Below are 11,953 nucleotides of genomic sequence, written 5' to 3' on the forward strand. Positions count from 1 at the left end.
ACCCCCTCGCCCCCCACTATGGTCCCACCGCGCGGGCCATGTACTGGTGCCTGCCAGGCCCCCGCAAGGCTCGGGCCTGTCTGCCAGGTGTGGCTGGGGGGCTTGGGATTGGGACGGGGCAGGGCGGGAGGGGTGATGTGTCCCGGAGGTAGTTCTGCGAGGCCTAGGCCTCCATTGCGGGGGTATCCCACATCCTCAGCACAGCCACTTCTCATGGAGCCTCCCATATGTGGTGGGGTCTGGGACCCGACCTTCTCAGGCCCCACGTGACGCCTGGCAAAGAGGCCTGACTAGCAGGTGAGCAGAGTTCCTCAGAAGGTTTTCCCGAGGGTGGGGGAGAGCAGACGACCCTCGGCATCAGCGCAGTTGGTCCCCTGTTTTGGTCAGCCCCTGTTCGGCCGGTGTGGAGCAGGCCCGAGTCGGGATAGCAAGGCCTCCCATCCAAGCGTGGGGGGGAGCAGGTCCTGGCATCCCCCACCTCTAAACAAGGTTCCTTGGGCACGTCGCCTTCTCAGCATCTATTACTCCTCCTCTGACTTGGCCTCATGCGCCGGGTCTTTATCCCTTCTTTGCTGGACAGTGGAGCGAACTGGCCTTGCCCAGGGGCCGTCTATGCTGGCCTCCAGTGCCAGGAGGGGGCCGGGGGATAGGTAAGGCGGGCCGCTAGGGTGAGGTTCGGCCTACCGGGGATGCCTCGGGCCACGCACGATGGTGGATCCCTACCGGGTTCATCCGGGGCTTTAGTCCTTCCCGCCTGCCAGGGGCTTTTCACAGGGGGACTCTGGTCGCTTGGAGCTGGGCTGTTCTCGAAGTCCTCCATGTGCGGTTAGCCATGGATCCCTTTCCCCTTCCTTTCTCGACAGCACCAGCTAGGCAGAGAGAGCCTCTGAGCCAGAGGTCAGACTCCTGCGGGAGTAAGAAGACTGATTCCTGTCCACACCTGGAGACGGGGTAGACCCGACCAGCTTTCTCGCACAGGCACCCTGCCCGCCCATATTTTTCTGTAACACACGCTAAAAAAGGGGAGCGAGCTCCCAGACACCCGGGTCCTAAGCGTGGGCAGGAGACGTGTGACCTTGTACCTAGTACTCACTGATGCTTTCCTCCTCCAGACATTGAAAGTGTCTCGTGCCTGGCACTCCTCTGAGTGCAATATCGGAGGTGAGGTAATGACGCCTCATAACCAAATTAAGACTGTCCTCCCGCTATGGCACATCGCTAGTGGTGCTTTCATGCCGTCATCACGGGTTGGGTGGCATGTATTGCACGGGCCACAAGTGCTGGTTGGTAAGATGGCTGAGAGCTTGGACAAGCATGCACAAAACTAAATTGTTGGGAGTGGGCACGGCGTCGAGCGTAGCAATCCGGGGCAGTCGGTAACTTGTATTATATGCTACGTAACTGGCCGCTTAGGAAGCAGGATGTGTTGCACTCGTTCACGTACTCGGACAAGCTTCCGAAGTTCACAATCCCTGGAGAACATATGGCCCAGCGGGCAGAGCTGCTGACTCAAGAGCTGGGCATCCCTGTTCGAGTCCCTGCAGCGCTACGCAAAAATCACGTAATTTAACTGCATGATACATTGTTATTAAGGTTGTAATTTGCAATTTATTATGAGGTGCGAGGTGCGGACTCGTTTCATGACTGTTAGCATGCTGTTAGGGGGTTTGGGTTTTATTTATGCACGGTTGTTGCTGGGTAGGGCCATGCCGAGGCAGCATAATAGCGTTTCCGCAAGGACCCCGCCGCTCTGCACAATGGACAATCACTAAGCAATGTCGGCTACATCGCAACAGTGGGGCGCCTCATTGTCTGATACACAATCCCGGGGCTGCCTGAGTGCTGGTAAATCTGGGGGCAGGCTGTGCTCCCCGGCCTGCGAAGGCTCCAGTTTGGGGCCGAAGGCGTTGTGTGGAACGGTGGGCTGCGGCGGTGCTGGGAACGTTGGGAGCTATGGGAGGTAGGATGGCCTGGGCGCAGCCGCTCTGCCAGTGTGGTTTACTTGGGTGCTGCTGCGGGTCTGATGTCTGAATGAATAAATAAACGTAGAGAAAGTTGCTTGCTTGCCCATAAGAGTCTCCTTCTATCCAAGGGTTCTGCATGGCGACAAGTTGTTAGTAGGCATCAGTTGGGGTATGTGCTAGGGACTTATTTCCGTTTAGCACGCTCAGCTTAGGGCAAATAAGCTGGAAGCAAAGTTTGAGTCTCACCGTCGGCTCAACATCCTGCGTTTCAGTGTGTCACAGCGGAAGTGCCCGTCCCATGCAGAACTCTCAGCGCAGACGTGTTGCCAAACCGCTGCCTGCCTGGAAATTACCGATATGTTCATTTCGCATGGCCAGTCAGGGATGTGGTGCTGCGAGGGGGGCTAGTCCGAGCCCTCCAGATTAGATACTGTTAGTTCAGCCCCCCCTAATGTGCTTACAGTTATTTTCGTGGGACATGGGTGAACACCACAGAAGTGAGTAACCCCCGCCATGCATGTCGAGTTCTTCTTTGTTGAATTTCTGGGTAGCACATAGGTTCTCTCTTGAACGTATCATGATGTTTGTTTCCATGTTCGAGGATAGAACACTTTCACATGCTAATGTCTATTTAAGCTGAGTATTTGATCTGTCTTACGTACGAGATCGCTCAAGCGGCTACAGTATGGCACTTGGAATAAAACGGTTGCCGGTTCAATTCCCATGCAGGCCAGGCAGTTTAACAAAACTGGGTTTGTTATCGTGATGTTTTAAAATGTCTAAAAGTTGCGGATTGGGAACAGTAAGAATTAGTAACGTTTGTTCTCACTTGGCATCTGCTATTCACACTGGGGGACAAGACTTGACACTTTACGGCGGACCAGATTTCTTTCCCTTTAGTGTTCTGGGGGGTGGGCAGAGGATCTCAGCACCGGGGTTTCTGGAGGGCGAGTCTGGTACGGATCAAACTGTGGTCGGGCAGCCATTTACCAGATTAACGACTGCTCTAGCACGCCCCCACAGCCAAAGAACAACTAGGTTTCCCAGGCACAAGGTTTGTCTAATAAAGTGTGGTGTGTTCTCTGGTGCACCAAAAATAGCCCGGGAATCAGAATCCAACCGGGCTCTTGGCTTTTCTTCTTCTGATCTGAAATGAGGTGATCCTGTCTGTGGTGAGGGAGCCGCGGGTACTGGCGGGGCAGTTGTATGGTTGCCTTCAGGTGATGGAGCAGTAGGTAATCCCTGGCGTCACTCTATTTCCAGACAAGTTTATCCCCCCCTGTTTTGTTCTATCGTACCTGTTTGCGGTCAGGGTTTACGGCGGGATTAAGCCACTGCTTTGGAGCTTACCCATCTCCCAGTCTTGTGAGGGCGGCGTGCTCCCCTGGCATGCCATGGCGCTGTTGCTTGTCTGGTAGGTGGGGCGGACAATGCTAGGGTGCCGGACAGAGGCATGCGCGGAGCACATGGGTGAGTTGCCCCCCATTCGGGCTGCTGGTTGTTTTGTGAGTTTTACCGGGTCCACACCCCAGTTGCGGCTCGGCATCCCTGTGCACAGGCACGGACGGAGTTTGAACAGAAAAGCACATTTCTTAACGACCATGATGCAGTGCCAATGGAGGCCTAGTGGGTAACACCAGTATACCCCCAAGAGACCCCTGCTCCATGGGCAATCCATCAGCTTTGCATTTGTCACATGATGGGCATGTCGTTGTGTCGTCAGTTAATTTTAATTGAGAGACGGTCGTACCTGGCACTGCTTGTGTCAATTCACCCGGGAGGCGTTTTCTCAGTGTCGGGTCTCTGGAACTATGTATGCCATGTTGTATTTCGTATACCATCGACCACTCATCCTCAGATCAGCTCAGGATATACAATTGACTATGTTACTGCAGGGGGAGGGACTCAATCGCGTTCACCCCAGCCAATATAAGCACAGGGATACCCCCTTTACAGTTTTGAACCCGGGATTAAGTCCGAGCCCAGTTAGGATAAACCACTTGGTGCCCAATGACCTACCAATGCTAATCCTCCGGATCGAGTCCACCGGGGCAAAATGTGAGCAGGGGTTCCTGGTGCACGCCACCGTCAGTTCTTGATCACCTCTGGAGCTGGTGACAGTCTGCCACCAGTTGGCGCTGGCTGTCTAAGTTTACTACAACAGGCATTGAGTAATTCAATCACATTGAAATTACTAGTGAGTGCTGCCCCTGCCATTCTTTTAGCCGTTGGGGCCTGGAATAGTCTGTATTGTCACAATTGGACTATTGTCAGGGTAGGAGTTGTGAGGTTACCAGGAGTGGCAACACAGCAGGAGCAATGTATGGGGCAAACTGAAGGGGCCGCCTGACTGCAGTCCTGGCAGATAGTTGCACAGTGCCAGGGTCAGTAGTTGCAATGTTAATATGTTTGGGCAGCACGGCAGGAGCGATGTGTGGTGCAACTGAAGTGGCTGCCGGACGCAGGCCTGGCAGATGGTTTTGTACAGGTTAAGCCATGCACATGCGGAATTTGTGAGGTCTTTGGGGCACAGCTGGGCCGATGTGGATTATAGGGATTGGGGCGGGACACGTGCCTTCCTGCCCGGGTCTTGAATTATGTGGGCCGTTCCAGGGGCAGAGCTCCTTGAATCCATATCATGAATCTAATGTTAGTTTTAGGAAGGCACGTCACAGTACAAGACCTGCAATAGCCATACATCCGCCAGTTACCATCAATACACCTGCCACCCATTTCTCACTCTTTCATTACCCCCCTAAGTTCTGCACAACCGGATGAGCATTACCCTTCTATAGGGTTGCGGTCCCCTTTGTAGGGGGGGTTCGACTTGGTGCGGGGATAAGGGGGAAACCTTGGTTACGAAGCAAAGATTAGCAGGCAGGTGAGCTTTTCCTAGGCTATTGGGAGAGTGCACTTATTTTCTGTGTTTTACTGATCTTGCACGAGATCGGCATGCGATTTCTGGGAGTTGAACCGTGCTACGATGGTGGCATCTTGGGTGAGGGCAGATGCCCAGGCAACCCAGTTGGAGTATGGGCAGCAGCGGTGCCAAGCATGGGGACAGCGATAGGAGGAAGACAGAGGTGCTAGCATACAGGGGCGAAAGGCTGCCGGGCCACGCTTTCTTTTGGTTGGTATTAGTAAGGCATCCGGATTTTATGCTAGCAGGAGGGTATTTAGCAAGCCCCGCACTCAAGGAGACAGGTTTTGCACACATGACCATTAAGCATAGGGCAAAGAGTAAGTACGTAGGGGCAACCTTTTGCTAAGGCCATCCCATCAGAAAGGGTGCTGCCCCCTCAGACATTTCCCTCCTGAGGCAGATAAAATAAGTCCCTTCGAGTTGGGTAGCAATGTTAACCTGTTAATCATGGACAGGATGTCCCCCGGGCTGAAGGTGCGCAAACACGCCCTGGGTAGGTTTGGAATAGGAGTGTAAAGGTTGTGGCCAACTCAGTTAAGTAGTGGCTCATTTGCCCCGTGGCCAGTTGACAGGTGCTTCAGTTAAGCATCCCCTGCCTGGTTAGCCAGTCGAGCTAGGCAGGTGGGGTAAGTTGCCATCTACTAGGGGCTGCTGCCTCAGAGTTGGGGAAACAAGCTATTAAAGCACTAAAAGGCTACAATGGTTTAAGTAAAGTTGGCATGTCCTTCCAACTAGGAGGGAAACTACCCAGGTTTTATTCTGGGGAGGGTTAGTAATGTCGGGGATAATGAAGCAAACTAGGTAGCCTGGTGGGCGGTGTAAGTTGTCACCGCATATAGGGCACAGTGCAGTGATTTCACACCGGCAGAACTTTTGTAAGTGCATGTCCTGCGCTAGGAGGGGACATCAGCCCACAATACCTGCTCTTATATTCGCAGGCAGAATGTGTGGGGCTAGCGTGCGATCGCCATGTTAGGAGGTGGCCAGTTAACGGGGATGCCCCTCAACATGAGCAGTGGGTACCATAGGACGCCTCACTTATGGTTATGAGACTGCCTGCCCTATAGCTGGCCAAGCCAGATGGGTAGGAGTGGGTGCCCTTAGAGGGGGGGGCAAGGTCCTCAGGGTGTGGGGGTACACGGATTGGAGGACTCTGGAGGATAAAGTGTATTAGAGCTCCTGCATCTCCTCTCCTGCATCCCAGCAACACCTGGGTGGGTACACCGGGACGGCTACACAACATCCGTAAAAGTCCGCAGTCAGACTGGGGGGGATTCGTTTCAAACTGCCCTCCTGTTCTCACCATCCACTTGTCGGCTTCCTGGTTTACATTAGCAGAAGTTTGGCATTGGACCACTCACGCCAGGGTGGGGACAGTTGCATGGTGAGTCAGCATCTTGAGATCGCGTGGAGACGGTGATGGACTTGCAGGCAATAGGCAAAGAAAGGGCAGGCAAGTTCTGCGTATGATTTACTACAGGGCTCCACTAGCCAAGAGCACTGGCCCTGTGTACACACTTGACTCGTGTGGGGGAGAGGGATCTGTTGCAAGAGATGAAGTCCCCCATCTGTAGGTTACGCAACAATTGGGGGCATGGGAGTTATGATTTTGCTTGCCTAGTCCAGAGGGTGCTTTGAAGAAGATGGGGTTTCACCTTCTACTAGTCGGCTTGGACTTGTTTGCTGGACCGGGGAGAGGCCCGGGCATCAGTGGGATGTAGGTAAAGATGCCTACCCTTGTCCAGAGTGGGCATGGACGTGTTTGCTGGACCTGGGAGAGGCCCTCGAACCAGCAGAATGTAGGTAAAGATGCTTAGGTGCAAACCAGAGTGTATAGAAAGGTGTGCAGTGCTCAATATAGGGTGTGAAGCAACCCAGCATTTCTTTGGATCACCTGTCCAGAGTGGGAATGGACCTGTTCTTGCTTGATCTGGGGGAGGCCTTGGAATCAGCAGGATGTAGGTAACTAGGCCTATCGTGGTGGGGGGCCCTAGGGTGACGGTGGCCACACCCAGTGCTGTGGCGGAGTTACAGGGCGATCCAGAGGCTGTAAGGTACAGAGGGGTACCCTCTGCACGAGCACCACAAGAGTGCAAAGGTCAAATATCCCCAGGGAGGTCCACGCGTTGGACACTGGAGGAGCAACGGCACCCCGTTAGTCCTACAGGCGGTTGTGGACCTGAGCAACCCGGGGTTGCCTGCAATGCTCTGCCCCTTTCTGGGGGGCGTGAGTAAGGGGGTCGACTTGCGGTCCACTGGAGGGATGGGCTATCCCCTCCTCCAAATCTGGCAAACACTGGTTGGCTATGGACACGGTGTCATTCAGCTCATCAGGTGGGCAGGCGGCGAGGGGCTGCCTGCCCTGGGATCGCCCATAAGATAAATCCACCATGTTGGCATATTTTTTATGCAAATCAACCTGCAGCAATTTTCTCCACAAAGAATGTGTCTTGTCTGATTATTTCTCCAGGATATTGCTGTGGGAGGGATGGGGAGTGTTGCTGATATTGGCACTATGCAGGGCTGCCCCAGGCACATGAAGGGAGCCGTCATAAGAGGGCAGCTCCCCATAGTGCCACAGGAGGGCACACGAGTCAGCCGCCCAGTGTTTTGGGACCCTCGAGGGTCCCCATGCCCGCGTCACTTCCGGGCAGGTGGGGGGCGGGGGGAGAGGTACTTATACCTCTCCCGCCCACTGGTCACCCTCTTTGTTCTGCTGCCCTGACGCTGTTTCCCTCCCCACCGCATACCAGGCGTACAGGCAGTGGGGGTGTATTCATCTAACTTATTATTTTGTGTTGCAGGCGGAGTCACAGGGCGATCCAGAGGCTGTAAGGTGCAGAGGAGTACCCTCTGCACGAGCACCACAAGAGTGCAAAGGCCAACTATCCCCAGGGAGGTCTTCGCATTGGATCCTGGAGGAGCGACGGTGCCCCATTAGTCCTACGGGCGGTTGTGGACCTGAGCAACCGGGGGTTGTCTGCAACGCTCCGCCCCCTTTCTGGGGGGCATGAGTAAAAGGGTGGACTGCCTGCCCTGGGATCGCCTGTAAGATAACCCACCATGTTGGCATATTTTTTTATGCAAATAAACCTGCAGCAATTTTCTCCACAAAGAATGTGTCTTGTCTGAATATTTCCCCAGGATATTGCTGTGGGAGGGATGGGGAGTGTTGCCGAAATTAGCACTAATGCCGTCCGTATTAAAGAAAGAACTGTTTGAAAAAACTTCTGCTAGTGACAATAATAAAGTTAAAAAATGCCAGATATCTACAGTGATATTCAATTGAAATAGCCAAGTCAGCTTACCGAATTACATTTAAATCAGACCTTCGCAGAACAATCCTCATGGACATTGGTCATAGGCTAGCAGTCGTCTGCAAAGAGACAGGGGGATACGAATGATATTACTGCAAATGACTCCCTCTTATTTTAAAATGAACCCGTAGGTGATAAGGCTAACCTAGCAAATGAGTAGGCGCTGCTCCATCTACGTGCCGCCGTCTCTGCAGTCGGCGTCCGTAAGAGTGTATTCGTGGCCATTGCTTATAATCAGAGGACTGTAGTGTCTTCATTTAATTTTGCACTTGGAGTGTGGGCCATATTAAAAATATAGAGTATGCAATGGACTACTCATACATTGCTGATAAAACTTTTCACTAGATCGTATGTTCGTGATTCACATCTACTCTTTGTTTATCCCAGATTCATAGCAAAGAGTGTTAAAAAAGGAGGAAGAAAAATATATTCAATAAAATGTGTGTAATGTAAAGGTCATTTCCATTCCTGCGGCCATTTTGAAGAGGATCAAAATTTGCTTCTCTGTACAAGAATAATCCATATTCTTACTCTGTTAAGTTAATAGTGAACATTAGGGAAATACATCAGGCCAAATAGTGAACGATTAATTACCCCCCTCTTAAAGAACGGATCCAAATTCGCTCAAGTGGCTAAAAGAGTACCACTTGATCAAAAAATAACTATGGACCTTAGTTCTTGACAGTCACCACTTCTCAAAAACATATACATTGGACGTTAATAGTGTGTTAATAGAGAAAGACAAGTTCTTCTCCATCAGATTAAAAAAGAAAGGAAATATTGTGACTTCCAGAGAGTTAGAATGATAGAGGTGACATAGTTGAGTCACTGAACAATACATCATTTCAAACCACATGTAGAGTACATTTATAGTGTTTCTATTTTTCCACAACCTCTGTCTCTAAAGAATATTACAATGTTATCATGACAGTATTTTGTGTAAGTGAATGATTACAACTTCATAAAAACAATGACTAGCATGTATACAGGGGATTTAAAAACTGTCACATTGTAAGGTTTCTCATTACTCTTATATACAAGTACTGTAAGTCCGATACTTAATGCTTTATTAAAGATTCCGATGTATATAGACATTCAACGTTTCTTTAGACAGAGGGCTTACTCAAATCCTTTTAACTTAGAGCATGTTTTAGCACCTTATATAGCCCTCTTGTCAAGTTGTTTATATCAAGTTGATATTTGAAGTAGAATTCATATATATTACACTCATTAGTCCTATGAACATTTAGACAGTCAAACACATTAGGCTTGTTAATCCTATGAACATTTAGAGAGTCAAATGTAACATGTCAAACCATAAATAAGAACTACAATCAATTCAATATTGGACCTAATCAGAAATGTTGGTTACAGATAAGACAGTTTAAGAACGATATTACAGAGTACAGGCCAATGTTTGCCACTTTGTTGCTGAATTCAGCTCTTTAGCTATGTTATCTGTGCAACAGATCTACCGATTCTCTTTCAGAGTCAGCACATGGTCCACATTGGTTTGTCTTTTTAAAGGTTTAACCACTTCCCCCACCCACCAAGACATGTCTTTTTCTGAATGTTTCAACTTTATGTAGTGTTCCACTAAGGGGGCATTCTCTACCCTACAACGGATTCGCGATTGATGTTGAAGGATTCATTTCTTGATAACTTGCATGGTTTTTCCTATTTATTGTAGGCCGCAGGGGCATTTTATGCAATAAACTACATTGTTTGTATTGCAGTTTGAGAATTGCTTGAGTACCACCTTCAATCCATTGATCTAAAATGACTTAGTGATCTGAGTGGTCCCACAGGCTGTGCACTTGAAGTGTCCCACTATTGGTACCAGCTTTTTCATGTTATCTACAATGTTAATATTGGGTGTTACATAAGCATGAACTAAGCGGTCTTTCAGATCGAACCCCCTCTTAAAAGAAAACATTGGTTTGTTTTTCAGTTCGAGCAATCCTTTAAATAATGTCCAATGCTTATTTATTATTTTGTTGATGCTATTCTAATGGGTACCAAACGTTGATACACAGACTAGCTGTGGTTATTTGGATCGTTCTTTGACCTCCAGTAGTGCCTCTCGATTGTTGTACCACGCAGGTTTCAGAGATCTTTTTAGCAGTTTAGCAGGGTAACTTTGAGTTTTTCTTTTAATTTTTGTGCTTCAAGAAAATAATTCTCTTTACGGGTGCAGTTTCTTCATAAGCTCAGAAACTGCCCAAATGGTAACCCGTCTTTAGGAGCCTGCGGGTGGTGGCTGTTGTACTGCAACCGTGTGTTTCTTGCAGTGGGCTTGGTATATAGTGTAGTATATAGAAGGTTGTTTGTGTCTTCTTTGATGGTATCTAGAAAGTTCATGCTATTTGTATCAGATTCCAATGTAAACTTCAAATGAGGATTCCTAGAGTTGAGCCATTCATGAAAGCTAATGAGATGATCATCTACTTACCCTCAATATGAGAAACACGTCATCTACGTATCTCATTCACTGAATGACGTTTGATGAAAAGGGGTTGTATATATCATTGATGAATTGATTTTCAAAGGTTGAGACATAGATGTTAGCTATATCTGGGGCATAAACTGAACCCATAGCCACACCTTTCTGTTGTTGATAGAACGTGTTCTCGAAAAGGAAAACAAATGTACATAATGAAATTCTAACAGATTCAATGATGAAAGAAGTAGGAACATTCTGTGGCCTTGGTCTTCCCTCCAGCAGTCCATGCAGAATTGTCAGAAATTCATTTTGTGGAATGTTAGTGTAGATAACTTCTATGTCCATAGAAACCAAAAGCTCGTGGGCAGGGTCAAAAGGATGATTCTAGACTATATTGATTACCTCCGTCGTATCTCTAATGTACGAGACTTGCTCCCTTGCAAAAGGGCGGATAAAAAAATCAGCATATTGGGCTAAAGGTTTTAAAATTGAATTGCACCCAAAAACGATAGGTCGTCCGGGAGGTACAGTTGTATTTTTATGTACTTTTGGTAAAATATATATTACTGGTACCGTAGGTGCTTTGTTTATGAAAAAGGATGCCTCCTTTTCACTCTGCCAGCCCCCATCAAAACTTTCACGGCTTAAGATGGAAATGATTTTTGACAATTTATTTGTGGGATTACTTGTTAGTTTCTTATAGTGTTCTTGCACTGAAAGTTGTTTAACTAATTCAGATCTATATGCATCTTGATCCCATAGGACTATCCCCCGCCCTTATCTGCTTATGACAGTGCACAACCAACCAACATACTGTAAACATACTAAAATTGCTTCACAGATTGCTCCAGTGAATACCATACTAGAAATGTTCTTGGGAGTGCGAGTCTCTAGTCCAGGGGTCTCCAACTTTTTCTGTAGTGAGAGTTCCTTCTGATCAGTGAAAATCGCCGTGAGCTACTAAAGGCCAAGCAACTTGTACATTTTTCTGAGACACCCCCCACACCCAGATTCATTGACTTTAAGACTAATTATTGGTGTTCATCAGGGAAGACAAGAAAACACTTCCCACATAGGATCACAAACCAAAAATACACATGTCTAACCACCCACCCTACACATGCCATATCTGCTGATCATGTAGGTAAGTGCTTCAGTGCCACACATTGGATTAGTAAGCGCTAGAATAGATAAAATGCTGCAACAGAAGGCCTCCCCTGTCTCCATTATCAAATAAAGTAAAGTAAACAAAGCAAGAAAAATTATGTTACAAATGAATACATATGATTTTCTTTCATGCTTGGGT

At 48.7% G+C, this 11,953-nt stretch overlaps 1 non-coding gene across 1 annotated transcript; it reads left to right on the top strand.

Annotated features, from left to right (window-relative positions):
- The first annotated feature begins 908 nt into the window (after positions 1–908).
- On the top strand, positions 909–1,206 carry LOC146866838 (Nuclear RNase P). The gene has a single exon (XR_014968634.1).
- Positions 1,207–11,953: the final 10,747 nt, after the last annotated feature.

The sequence above is a fragment of the Triturus cristatus genome, chromosome 1_2 (assembly GCF_964204655.1).
Source record: "Triturus cristatus chromosome 1_2, aTriCri1.1, whole genome shotgun sequence".
Lineage (NCBI taxonomy): Eukaryota > Metazoa > Chordata > Amphibia > Caudata > Salamandridae > Triturus > Triturus cristatus.